General features: G+C 35.9%; 1 pseudogene; it reads left to right on the forward strand.

The window, feature by feature from the left end:
* Positions 1–8,230: 8,230 nt before the first annotated feature.
* LOC128215211 (isatin hydrolase-like) lies at positions 8,231–12,660 on the forward strand (annotated as a pseudogene).
* The last annotated feature ends 1,899 nt before the right edge of the window (positions 12,661–14,559 follow it).

A 14,559-nucleotide genomic window follows, 5' to 3' on the forward strand; every position in this document is an offset into this window, starting at 1 on the left:
GGATTGCAGCTCCCCACGCCTAAAGATAGTCACCAACACATTGACTGCCCTCAATGTCAAACAACCATTTATAACCCTAGCAATTAAAGACCAACATATAACAGAGTAACAATGTTATGTTAAGATTATGAGTTTCTAAATTGAATAATCTTTTTTTTCTCTTAAAGCTGCACTGTCACAGATATGCCATTTTTACAACTTTTTTTATTTTTTGTCTTGGAAAGAGAAAAATTTTGAGTAAATATCTGCAACCCAATGACTGCTGACAAAAGATCAGATCACAGATTTCATATTTCCGTTCGAAAATTAATGTTTTATGGCTTAAACCGGTACTGACGGTTTAAAAAAAAATGCATAGAACAGCATTTTTTAAACTTATAAAAAAATCTGCGATCTATTTTTGTAAGCAGAGGTATATAATTGGTTTCCATGGATTTTTGCAAACATTGGCTCGTTCTAAGACAAAAAATATAAATGTTGTCAAAACGTTTAATATGTGAGAGTGCAGCTTTAAAGCGTTATTAACACTTTTATACATAAAACATAATTTTCTAACATAAAATTGAAAATCTGCGATCTGATCTTATGTCAGCAGTCCCTGGTTTCCAGATATGTATGCAAGAATTGGCTAATTCCAAGACAAAAAAAATAAATTGTCAAAACGGTCAATCTGTGAGAGTGCAGCTTTAAGACAGTGAAACCCACGATAGTTTTTTTTTTGTACAAAATATACATTTTTCTGTCTAGGGCATGAACACTGTGGTGGAAAAAATAAATTTTAGATGCTTTTATGACGGGATCACACAGGGAAGACAGAAATATGTGCCCTCTCAATATATGGTGTGGTAAGTAACACACTAGTAACACAAAAGTAACCATGGTGTAACGGGTTTTATATTGTATTCAAACAAATTAGTTGATTTTTTTCATACATATTTCGTACAATTATCTCATGAATGTAATAAGAATTACACCAAACTTTAAGTATCTAGATATTTCTGTTTTTGTACTAAAGTTGTGTGAATGTTGTATGCTTGGTATGAAACCAGTAAAACAGCTCCTGCAGGAAAACTGTTGACTGCTACCGTAGCAAAAGTCGCGAGAGTGCTTTCCCGTGGGTTAAAATGGTACCAGCATTTGGTTTCCGTTCCCATTTAATATTGCTGTCGCAGGATACCAATATTTTCTGGTTCCCTTTTAATTCCATTCGTTTAGTTGCGTCCCATTCGGAGCTCCTCGGCCATTTTTTCCCCAAAACAACCTCGGATGTATTTGGACGGTTTACATACTGAAAAAGTGGAACGTTTTAGTCCGCTGCAAATAGAACGCGTAGTAATCTCATTTAGCAGTTAAACTTTATGACTTATCTCTTCGGAATCTTAAATATGTTTGCAATAAAACACTTCACTGGCAATCAATTTAAACTGAAATCAATAAATACAACTCTTAAACACTACATTTAATTAATGATATTATTAAAAAAATTACGAACTACTTTAACTGATGTACCGGCATACATCCGAGGTTGTTTTCGATAAAATGGCCGAGGAGTTCCGAATGGTTGCGTCCGTCTAGATGCATTCGTCTATATTCTTATTAGCAAATGTATACTGCTATTTTTGTTGATGTATAATTAAGTTAGCTTTTAATGGTCTTATTACATTATAAATATTATAAGTAATAATACACAATAGTCAATAAAAAGTAAAAACTTGACATCTGTCATTTACAAGTCGTTTAGACGTAGACACGAATCAATAACATGAAGGAAACTTGAAGTTGTACACATAGACAAATGCGGTAGTCCATTACAAACACGAACGAAGCAATCGCACGAAGGCACTTACGATTTAAACGAATGCACTTGCAATTTAAAAAGAGAAATGTCAAGAAGCAGGATGCATTAACGGGCGGATAATCCCTTCCATACAGTTCACATTTTCCTTCATTTAACTCTTCATTTTACCATCTGCTAACTTCAATTGGTAGTCGATTTTATCTAGATTTGAACTAGTTCTGACCTTTGTTGAATATTTTAAAGAAATAACATGAGTTTTATAACTAGATACCCTTCAAAGCGTTTTATAAACAATCTATAATAACAACAACTTTTTCTCGACGTATTTAAAGTAGAATACCACTCATTTATAATTAAATCATATAACATCATTTGGACAGACCTTTTAAGCCATAGAGTATTTGGAAATGCATGACTTTCCAAAATATAAATCATACCCCATTTAACAAATACATATATCTGATGTGTTTCGTCCATATGAGGTCTTTGTGTTTAATTCAATTGTCATAAATATCTCTACTAAGCATCACATGACACACAGACACAGGAAGTCTTGTACAAGTCGGGACTATTAGAGTTGACCAATGACAGATCTTTTGTGTATCGATATCTATTTGCAATGATCTAACACGGGGTTTCCCACAAACCATACAATTTGGCGGGCAACTTTTACATTATAAAACTATTTATGCACAGTCCAGTGTACTTGTTGCTGCATAAATTGCAAAATAGAGCCAACTATTAAATCAGGCTTACGTATAAGCTTGATAGTTCCAATGAAGTAATAAACAACCATTGTTTAGTTTTTTCAAGAACTCCAGAATATTTAGGCCCACGCCTTATCACAGACCCCTTCGTGAGCGTAAATAGTTAACTGCATGATATGGCCAATGACCTACATTACTACCACCGCTCGGAGAATACAATATCTCTTGCGTGCCTGAATGAAACATCTCGCTAGTCCATGTGATGTAACTTTTGTTTGCATTACTGCTATCTTGAAGTAATTAGCTCTTGGCCTTAATCAGATTAGGGGTTTTCCCCATATTATTAACCAGGCCTTAGTGTTTTTCATATACGTACACAACATTCTGTTACTCTTGAGTACTTTCTGAGATAATAATTGTACCATCAACATACAGAAGAACACATTTTTTATGAAATCATTTAATCTCTGATCATCATCATTTTTTTTTATAACCGTTCTATTAACTGTTTTGAAAATAATCATGCAAAATAAATGTAAATAATAAGGGAGATAAGGTGACCCCATTTCAACATAGAAAGTAATTAAAACATTGTCCATTAACTCGAACACAAGTTTTAACCTTTCCATACATATGTTTTACAATTTTGAAAAACTTTATTTGATAAAGTGCAAAAAGTATCTGTTGCAAAGAACATTACTTATGCTTACATTAAAGCTTATATTACTAACGTAATATATCAATTTCTGTATTTAATACAACTCTTATTTAGGCTGAGCGATATTATGTTGCAGTAATTTAGTGAAGGTAAGGAAGTATGTCTTTTAAAAACAGAAATTTCAAACTGTGAGAAAAACAAACTGCACGTATTCACGTTTATTTCATTCTTCATTCATTTGAATAACACTTGAGTTAATTTCAAAAAATCTTAAAAAACATTTCATAGAAAAGTAACTGAATATAGAAAGATATAGAGATTTTTATAATTTGCCAGTTTATACAGACTGTTGTGTAAGCAAATAAACAAAAACAAAACTAAGTTGTTTGCCTTAATTGTATTGATCTTGACCTTAGTCAGTTATTTATGTTAACATGAAGAACAGTATGAAAAAGATATCTGCCATATATTTAGGTATGCCTTTAATCGACAATTGCACAATTTTCCATAAGACTCTTACAGCAATAGCAACGTTATGACCACTTTGCAATATGCTATAAAAGTTGGCTTTTAAAAAAAATGTGGGATAGTTTTCAAACTCTGACCTTAAAATGGCAATTACCTTTACATTACAGTTGCCAATGATGTATGTAAGTTTAAAGTACCATATCCATGTGAATATTAATCCTAATTTAAAATAATATGAAAAACAACAGAAACAACTCCAGCAGTCGAAAGTTTAAACATTAACCCTGTTCAAATGCACAGGGTAAACGCCAATGAACAGAAAAACACACACTCACAAACCAGAAACATGAAACAACAGCACAAAACTCCACAAACAACACGCTTCATATATACTATATAAAAGTATGGGTGTATATCAAGGATTGTTAGCTACCGCCTTGGAACGGTCAGTAAAATGTATATTTTCTGGGATTTAAAGAAGTTTGTGTGCCCCCCCCCCCCTCTCTCTCTCTCTCACTCTCTCTCTCTCTCTCTCTCTCTCTCTCTCTCTCTCTCTCTCTCTCTCTCTCTCTCTCTCTCTCTCTCTCTCTTAAAAAATACTTCATTTCCTTTCAGTAACCCTTTCTTACCCATTCTGTAAATAGTACGACCCGACTGTAACCGGAAGCATTTTTTTCAAATGACGTCACAATAACGCGGGAAAGATCAACCACATGGAATAATTTTTAAACGTAAAATGTAAACACTTATGGCAACAATACATTTATATTTAAAAAAAATAACACTTTCTAAAATGTTGATTTATATTTTACGGGACCTGCTGACACAATACAAACAATAACAAGATCAATATTTTTCATGTATGTTGTTATGCGATGAATTGCGATCCGAACATATCCGAACATGTTGCGTTCATCGATTGATGAACGCAATTGCCGAAAGGCAGTTCATTTAAGGAATGGATGTTGAGGTGTAAATATTACAAAATACCTTGCAGAACATTTTGATACATTACATTGCTTGTCAGCTTCTTAAATCCGCCACTTTTGACCTGATTGTCACTCCATTATCATGTGTAGTCAACTCGAAAAATTATTATAAGCATGAGATGAAAGAGTTTTTGCTGCTAGTGAAATAGTTTTTTTAATTATTTTCTAAAACAGAGACTTAAAAGGATTTTGAAAACATATATGCTTAACAAAACATAGAAATATAAGAAAATAAATGAACATCAAGTTGGGTCAATAACATTAGCGAATAATTCTTTTTAGGTGAACAGTGGCTACCATGGCAAAAACAAATATTTTTCTATACGAAAAAAAAAATGGATTATTGTCAAAAAAGTTAGTAAGTGGTGGCCACAACTTTCTTTCTTGTGGCCCAAATATAAATAAAGTGCTGCGGATGTCACCAGTCTGTGACAACGTATTACCCACTGTAATGCCAATGAAAATATAATAAATTCTTGCAAGAACTATTCCATCAGTAAAAACTCCTTGTGGAATCACAATATCACCTTGCTTCGATTGCAAGAAAGATCCTGCCTCGTAAATATTGTAAAGACTCGATTATTTATGAGCACTCTGCATTTATAAATGACCCTAGCTTTGGCGATTCTAGACCAATGAATTACTAACAGTAGAATAGATATGGGATAGTTGTTTGTTTAACCGGTCAGTTCTCCGATTACTATAAGTGATGAGCCATTTCAAACATATTTCTTAAAAAGTATTTTTGAAATACTAGTTTACTAAGCCTTTTATTAACTCGAGCCTTTTAACAAGTAAAATGGGAAATGACAATAGAATGGTTGCGAATGACAATATACTGAATTAACCGTCATCGAAGGTCATGCGAATCGACCTTGAGTGACAGCCCGGTGCAACAGAGCGTTCGGTGACAGTCTCTTGCATGTGTGTGCATTTATGCAAAAAGTAACCGTTTAAAAGACATTAAATTTGATGTGTGTGTTGAGTTGGATTCGGCTTTTGGTAAATAAGGAAATCTTATTAGATAGGTTGGGGCGTTGTATCCACAGGTGATCGTCATAAAGTTTGGACACTAAAATATGGCCCTTCATACTATAATCTTTTAAAAAATATCCCATGACTGAAGAGCCAAACATATATCCAAGCTTTGTGACGATCGCCTGTGGCTAAATCACAGTAGTTGATTTCTTTTTAATTGTTGATGAAACTATCAAAAATACATAGTTTATAATACGCGTCAATCTCATTAATTAAAATCAGATCCCCAATACACGCTTCACGACGTAACGCTATGTGGATGATCGTACATTTAAGGATTAAAATTAGACATGTTGCATTTTATTGGGGTATGGTATGCAATGGCGCAGTTCAAAATATTGGTGGAGTCCGAATTTAATACTTATATTTACATTCATTTAAATCTACATTTCTGCTAAAATAAATTGATTATTCAAGAGCATTTTCTCTTTTTTCTTTCTCTCGTTGTTCTCAATGGTGGGTAAATTAGAACAGCTATCGCCACCTAATTTTATACCACAATGAATGCACAGATAAAATAGTTCCTTATTTATATGATTACTTTCTATCTTTTCAAGGTCAAGAATATTATAAATACGTATTATTGCTTAAAATGTGTGTTGTCGGTCCGTTATCGTGGTGTATTAAAACGCAAAAACCCGGGCGTTATCGGTAGAAAACGTGCATTATTCAGTAAATTCACGTGCCGTTAATTTAAGCCCGTTTTTTTTGCTTTACATATGAGCTATCAGGGCCCGCATCATAACAAAGAAGGCTGAGCGACCAGGTTTTTGACCGAAAGTTGGTCAACGATGCTAACTTTTGCACAAAAACATATTTTAGCATATATAACGTAGCTGCATACAAATACCAAAACATGAAATAAACCACATATAACTTACATATTTTCTACTGAGTTGTCTTTTCCTGGCAAGCTGATGTGTTTACTAAATAGTTTTTTTCTGCAATTGTTTTGACTATTAAAAGCACTAAATTATGTCTAAAACGACTAACTCCTCCGAACTGTAGTTATTTCTGTCGATTTTATTCAGAACATACGACTTATATGGACATGATTCCATTACGTCGTATGCAATGAACAAAGAAATTTCAAATATGTTTTCTCTGATGCTGAAGATGCTGTTCATTTTATCAAGAACATGTTTACCAAATTTTCAGGCTTAAATTAGTTATCAAAACAAACAATGGTTAAAGTAAGACTGAATAGGTAATTAATTGATTACCCAATAGGTATTGTGTTAGTCCAAATAATTGTACGTTGACGGATTTTTTTAGATTTTTGATATGGCAAATCCTTCACGTACAAATTGTTTAGTATCAAAAGTGGGTAGTTGTTCCGATCAGGATTCCGGGTTAAAGCATATAGCGTCTATAGATATAATATCATAAAAACAAGAAATATTACCAGATAATGTTATTTTACATAATTTCCGTACACAAAAAATAAATATCCAACTTATAATTATGAGTTTGACGGCTTTTCTTCATTTCATTCTGTCAAAACATAACGATATATACATGAAGGGCACCTGCAAGGCTTCAGGGCACAGTTTTAAATCGCTCGGAACATTTCGGCCATGGCCGAGTTGTTACGATTGTATAACGAGGTCTTTCTCGAAGCTTTGTCGGAGGAGGCCGAGTTCTTACGATTGTAACGAGTTGTCCCCCTTCGCATAATTGTTGTCAGTGTCAGTCAACTTTCGTTTTGTTGGAAAGGTAAACAACTTGTTTTAATGCATGAAATGCTTGTTTAGTGCAAAATAACATTTCACTTACATGGTAAAATATGAAAATAACTCTTTATGATCAATTTCAACCATAAAATACTTCACTTAAGAGAAATTCAATATTTTTAAAACACCCCCGTTTTTTGCACATTCCCGTTTAGACGTTAGGGATTGGAAGAATCCCGTATAACACGTCTAATATTTTAGACTAGGTATTGTGTGTAAATAATCCCAGTAATCCAGTCAATTTTCGAAAAAAACAACACTTTCAAAACGAATGAACACTGCAAAAAATGGCGTCGAAACAAAATGCAGCAGCCGAGTTATGTTGCGGCCCGAATCGAGCTTAATGTAAAACTTTTTCAATGACATCACTCATGACGTCATACAAGCACCCGTCATAGAGGTTATTTTGAACTAACTGTTTTTGCATTTTCGTGACATTTAACAGCCTTTTTAAACACCAACGTTTCTTCAACTGTTCCATCCATCATGAAACCATCTACATTAAAATCAATCAAATTATCGTTGCTTATCTTTTTTTAACTGCTTTACTGCAGATTACAGTTTTGCATGGCAAATATTTTACTACGATTTCATTGAAAAAAATAGTTCCGTAGTAAATATGCCCCGCCCCTTGGTATTATTGCGCCCAATGACAGGACAGAAGTATCGAACAAACGCACGCGATATCGATGGGAAATGCCATTGCACTTTATACAGAAATAAAGTGCAATTGATAAACAACAACCATCGTTTAGGAATGAAGTGTGAATGTAAATATAACGTAATGAAATGAAGTGAACGTCACGATATGATTTTTATGAGATTGTAATACGCGTATAATGACGTTCTTGCTTGGCCTGGCATTGATGGTGGCATCCGACGTGGCGGTGAGCCGACGGGTGGTGGACCTGACGCACGTGGTTGACGAAAACATGCCAAAATTCCCGCTCGGTGCTTTCGGGTTGGAAAACATCAACTTCTACACTATGACCAACCTGTTCTCGGACTATATCTCCAATGACTCAGACACATGGTACTGGTTGAGAAGCAGTTTCCGACGGAAAGCAGTTTCCGACAAATCGCTTTTTCTTGTACCTTCCTTAGATCTTCATAAAGAATGTACTGCAATTCAGCTATATGGTAACTAGGCAATCAAAAGCTGATTTTTTTTCCGAGACACGTAAAAAACTTTTTTTTATAACAGTATTATGTTTAGTTTATTAAATAAACGGATAATAAAAACACACAACAGGCACCTCAAATATGCCCCGCATTCAAATTGTCGGAAACTGCTTCTCATCACAAGCTAATCAGAGCAACGTAAGTACCCTCTTTGCGCCCCTATTAGATACACTATATGTGACGTCACACATGTTAGAAATATATCGACAATAGCAACTTGAGCTGTAGTTATATAAAATGTGAACACTTTCAGTAGATATTTAAACACGTATAAATAATTCAATAAAAACGTTTAAAAACTGTCGGAAACTGCTTCTCAACCAGTATGTAGTAGTTATAACTGCTTGCATTTATTCTTATCTAAATTTGTTTTAATCATTTTTCTGCATATAAGTACTAGAATGACTGCTGTTCGATTTAGGCTTATTATGTATGATCTAGAACTACGTGAATAACATAATAATCATACGTTTTATCAACGGAATGGTACAGGGTAAATTTTCGGCGGATGGAGATTTTCGAGCACCAGGGTACCCACATTGACGCGCCGCTGCACTTCCCGAATGGCCGTCAGGACCTGACGCAGATCCCACCGGAGCATCTGTACGGCCCCGGCGTCGTTATCGATGTGTGGGACAAGGCCGCCGCCAACCCCGACTACGCCGTCACCGTGCAGGACATACTCGGTACTATAATTATTTATAAAATTGCAAAAGAAATGGTACGTTTTGGGGTAAATTTGTATTTCTCCTAAAACTAAATTAACGTGCGTCTGAGTAATATAACTCAAAGGTAGATCCTTATGTCTCATATCATGGGAAAATGAAAAGTCTAAGTGCATGTGCTCATGTTTCATACAGCATTATCTAGTTTATAATTTTTAAACTTTTCTAAAATATCTTTTCATTATCTTACCTTCAACTGCTTGTTGGTTTGCAAGTTTTTAAAAGAACTAAGTTTTCTGTTAACATATTCACAATTTCTCTACAAAAATAATTTGCAACGGACTTAATCAATAATTTGACCCCAAAATATAGATGAACGCTGGATTTGATGTGTGAGGGAAGCCAGTTTGTTTGGAAATGATAACAAGCAATATTCGACGAGACTTACTTGACAAGGTCCATTGTTGATCATCGCGTCATAAATATCACAGATCGCACATTTCTGAAATACCCACCTCACCAAAATAGGAAAAGCTGCCTCTAAACTCAGAGATTGCCTGCGGATTAGCAGGAGTTGGAAACAAACCCGTGCCCTGCTAGGGAAACCTAAAGTTGGCAACCTGTTTGTAACCCAACAGTCATATAACCTAACAAAGTACATGAACAACCAAATACTGTGATGAGCAACATAAACCATGGTGTTGGGACAAAAGCAGCCTGTAAAGGAAAGAGAGGATAAAGGTCAATTTTGATTGATGTACTTGTATCTATAGTTTCCAGTCCTACCCGGGATCCATAACACTTGTAAAATAAATATCAAAACTTGGCTGGCAACCCATGGTACATATTACTTAATATAAATGTATAACATGCGACGGGCTGGCGTCGGATTACATTTAATATTCAAATGCTAAAGCATCCAGCGTCTGTCATTATCGTATTACATGTTTTTGTATTTCATATATCTTTTTAAATAAAATGCTCTAAGCCTTGCTCTCACCAGCACGATTTCAGCCTAAAAATAGAACGGTCATATTAATAACATTTCTGTGTACATTTATACACACGCGCGCACATAAACACAACACTCTTACAAACAAGCGCACACATGTGAATTTATACGCATAAATATATGCACGAACAGGAACAATACGTACACTGGCGTTTTTTCCATGACAGGAATACGAAAAGGAACAATACGTACACTGGAGATTGTTTTATGACAGACATACGAACAGGAATAATACGAACACTGGCGAGTGTTTTTTGACAGAAATACGAACAGGAATAATACGAACACAGGCTATTGTTTTATGACAGAAATACGAACAGCAAAAATACGACCACTGGCGATTGTTTTATGACAGAAATACGAACAGGAATAATACGAACACAGGCTATTGTTTTATGACAGAAATACGAACAGTAACAATACGAACACAGGCGAGTGTTTTATGACAAAAATACGAACAGGAATAATACGAACACAGGCGATTGTTTGATGACAGAAATACGAACAGCAATAATACGAACACTGGCGATTGTTTGATGACAGAAATACGAACAGGAATAAAACGAACATAGGCGATTGTTCCATGACAGGAATACGAACAAGAACAATACAAACACGATGGCTAAACTATACATCAGAATATATTAATCGCTTAGCAAATCGTATTAATTCGTAGAACATCCATTTATACTGAATCGTCACGATCGACTACGAGTGTCCACAATTATCAACGAAAGAACGGAAATGTCTACCAGATGACAGTAGGATTTTTCACGAAAGTTACCACTGCACTAAGATTGCGCAATGGTTCGAACACATCGTAGTGAATCGTCACTACACAGCACTACGGAAGTTCAAAACTTGCTTTCCCGATTCAGCAGGATCAAGTTAGACTCACCACGATTCACGCGGATGTCGTTAAGAATGTGTTCAAAGTCCGCCTAGAGTAGTGGTTAATCCTAGGCTTAACCAGGATAGTGAGAGCCTAGCTTGCATAGGAAATATTTAGAATAGTATATGTAGAAAAATAAGGAAAAGTGTATACGTGTATACATCTCACATAGCACAAGCAAGCTTATAATTAAAGCTGTTATCAATCATTGTAACCTTTATTTTACCATGCCATTTTAATAAGCAAACGTTTGAACTATATCAGATTTCTCTGAAGGGTCTGCGCCTTACATATTGCTAACTTCACATATATCTGGAATTGAGAGCGGAAGGAGTTCGGCCGAATACCCGTGGGTGCTCTTGTGATGATGAATTCTGGCTGGCAGTTCAAGTATCCCGATGCCCGTCGGGTATTTGGTTTAGACAACATTCAAGACCCGAGTTTTTTCCACTTTCCGGGGTTCGACATTAAAGCTTGCAATATGCTTTTAACAGAGCGACAGGTAACCGGTACTGAAGAATTGTCAAGCATATAAGTGTAATATAGAACATTCAACTACTCAATTTATTTTGAGGATATTTGTGTGTTTTTTTCATATTGCAACAGTCATGCATGTACATGAGCTTCCAATGCTCCACAGGTGAACGTGATCGGAGTGGACACTCCGTCCACAGACCCCGCCAATTTGCCCGTCTATGCCACAACCTCCTGCAGCCCAACAACATGTCTCTCCTCGAGTACGTAGCTAACCTGGACGCCATACCGAGAACCGGAACTACGATCGTTCTCGGGATTCGCCTAAGATTCGGAACGGCACGGGCGGCCCCACACGGAAACTCGCCTTCCTAACGGGCGTTGAGGAGGACGTTACCGGCGGAGCGCAGCGTCTGATTGCTTCTATGACGTTGGCCGTTATGTTGGTTGTCACTGTATTTTCATGCTCTCCAATCAGCATTCTGCGAGCATTTTGATTGAAAATTCTTCAGCTGGAGTTTCTTTTCATATAGGCGGAAAACGTTTTAAATCACATATATGCAAATTGATAAACCGTGACTAAATTGAATTTTACTTTTATTAAGAAATGACAACTATCAATGTTTATGCGTTACGTATTTTAAGACCTAGTTGATGAAATGTTTGTCATGATAATTCCCTGTTGTGTATCCCTTGTTTGTTACCATGTTGTCACAGTACGGCTCTATTTACCGTGTTTATTTGTTGCTGTTTTAAGTCCAGGGCCATTTAGAGTTGACACTTTAGGTTATGAACTTTTCACTAGAGGTCAAGGCATTATCCGAATTTGGATATGTGTGCATGCATAAGCATACAATTTGCGTGCTATACAGGTTTACCGTTCAACCATAAACAAATCCCAACTACCATCTGGTTTGTATTTGAATATTTGCGAGTAACCAACTGGAAATGGTTGAATAACCGACTGGCGAGTGTACGGATAATAGTGTTTTAAAACAGTGTTTATTACGAAGATACAAAAATGTAAATACAAACAAACATAATTATCGTTGTTGTTGTTTTTCTGAATATGTGTAACTTTAAAGTTGCACTCCTACTCCTACTACGGCCCGCTGTAGGCGGCGGATTTGCGTTCATAATAATGAAACAGTCCGCTGTAGGCGGCGGATGTGCGTTCATAATAATGAAACAGTCCGCTGTAGGCGGCGGATGTGCGTTCATAGTACAACTGTAACAGTCCGCTGTAGGCGGCGGATGTGCGTTCATAGTACAACTGTAACAGTCCGCTGTAGGCGGCGGATGTGCGTTCATAGTACAACTGTAACAGTCCGCTGTAGGCGGCAGATGTGCGTTCATAGTACAACTGTAACCGTCCGCTGTAGGCGGCAGATGTGCGTTCATAGTACAACTGTAACAGTCCGCTGTAGGCGGCGGATGTGCGTTCATAGTACAACTGTAACGGTCCGTTGTAGGCGGCAGATGTGCGTTCATAATAATGTAACTGTCCGGCGGATGTGCGTTCAAAGTATAATATTCCGTTATAGACCGAAGTACTTTCATAGTACGTATGTTTACTTGGTTGGTAATATGCAAATTAGCAAATATATATAATAAAAAATGTGTCCATAGGACACGGATGCCCCCACTTCGATTTTTTGTCACAGAAAATAAGCCATAATGATTATTCAGGATAATCTGCACATATAGGATAAGTTGAGTTGAGTTGGGTTTTACGGCATCGCAAGACTGTATAGGTTATATGGCGCCATTCAGGCAGGAAAAAACTTGTTGGATCCACATTGGACACATACTTTTCAAGAATTAGATTGGAAACATATATTTTTGAAGTATTCTTGGCAAAAAAGGGCCGTAACTCCTAAATGACTAAAGCGATTTCCATGACTATCGAACTTGATCAAGATATTATGGTCACAAACATGTGTTTAAAGTTTGGTGAGGATTGGACAAACAGTTTTCAAGAATTAGATTGGAAACATATATTTTTGAAGTATTTTTGGCAAAAAAGGGCCGTAACTCCTAAATGACTAAAGCGATTTCCATGACTATCGAACTTGATCAAGATATTATGGTCACAAACATGTGTTTAAAGTTTGGTGAGGATTGGACAAACGGTTTTCAAGAATTAGATCGGAAACAATCTTCGGGACGTACGTACGTACAGACAGACAGACGTACGTACGGACAAGGGCAACCCTATATGCCGCCACTTTGTGGGGGCATAATTATATAAAGAACAGTGGACCCATTCAAGGTCGAGCATGTTTTTCTCTGCAGGGATCTGTTGCGTCTTTCGCGTCGCACGTTACACTATTGTTTTAATATTCCAAAAAGGATGAATAAATGTCGAAAACAATGGTTCTTATGAAGAATACCGAGTTTAGTTTGAAAGAAATGTGCATAACACACTTTATTTCTACCTTATGAAACGATAGTAGATCACAGTAATTTTTTAGCATTCACCAATCTTTTTTTGCGCGTTTTCAGCTATTAAATACACGGTTACAATCTTGTTATCAGCTATTAATATTTTCCATAAATGCATTTTTTAGTAAGTAGTAGGTTTATCAGTCAAAATGTATGTTTGTTATACATGTGTATATATTGATTTTCAATAATAGTGTCACTTTAAACCATTTACAAGACAAATCTTAAGACGCCAAAAAATCAACTGGTTGGTATTTGGTAGTTGGACATTCGCGCATAACCAACTGGCAAACACACGAAAGACTAGTGATTTAAAACAAAGTTTTTCACGAAGATACATGTGTGTACATTCATAAAAATTCATATATAATTACATGGTATATAATTTCTTCACATGTTTACCTTTCAACCATATTACAAGATTACATCTGAATCCCCAACTACCACTAAACTGGTTGCGAGATGGATATTCGCCAAGAACCAATTGGAAATGGTCTA

This window comes from Mya arenaria, chromosome 2 (assembly GCF_026914265.1).
Source record: "Mya arenaria isolate MELC-2E11 chromosome 2, ASM2691426v1".
Classification (NCBI taxonomy): domain Eukaryota; kingdom Metazoa; phylum Mollusca; class Bivalvia; order Myida; family Myidae; genus Mya; species Mya arenaria.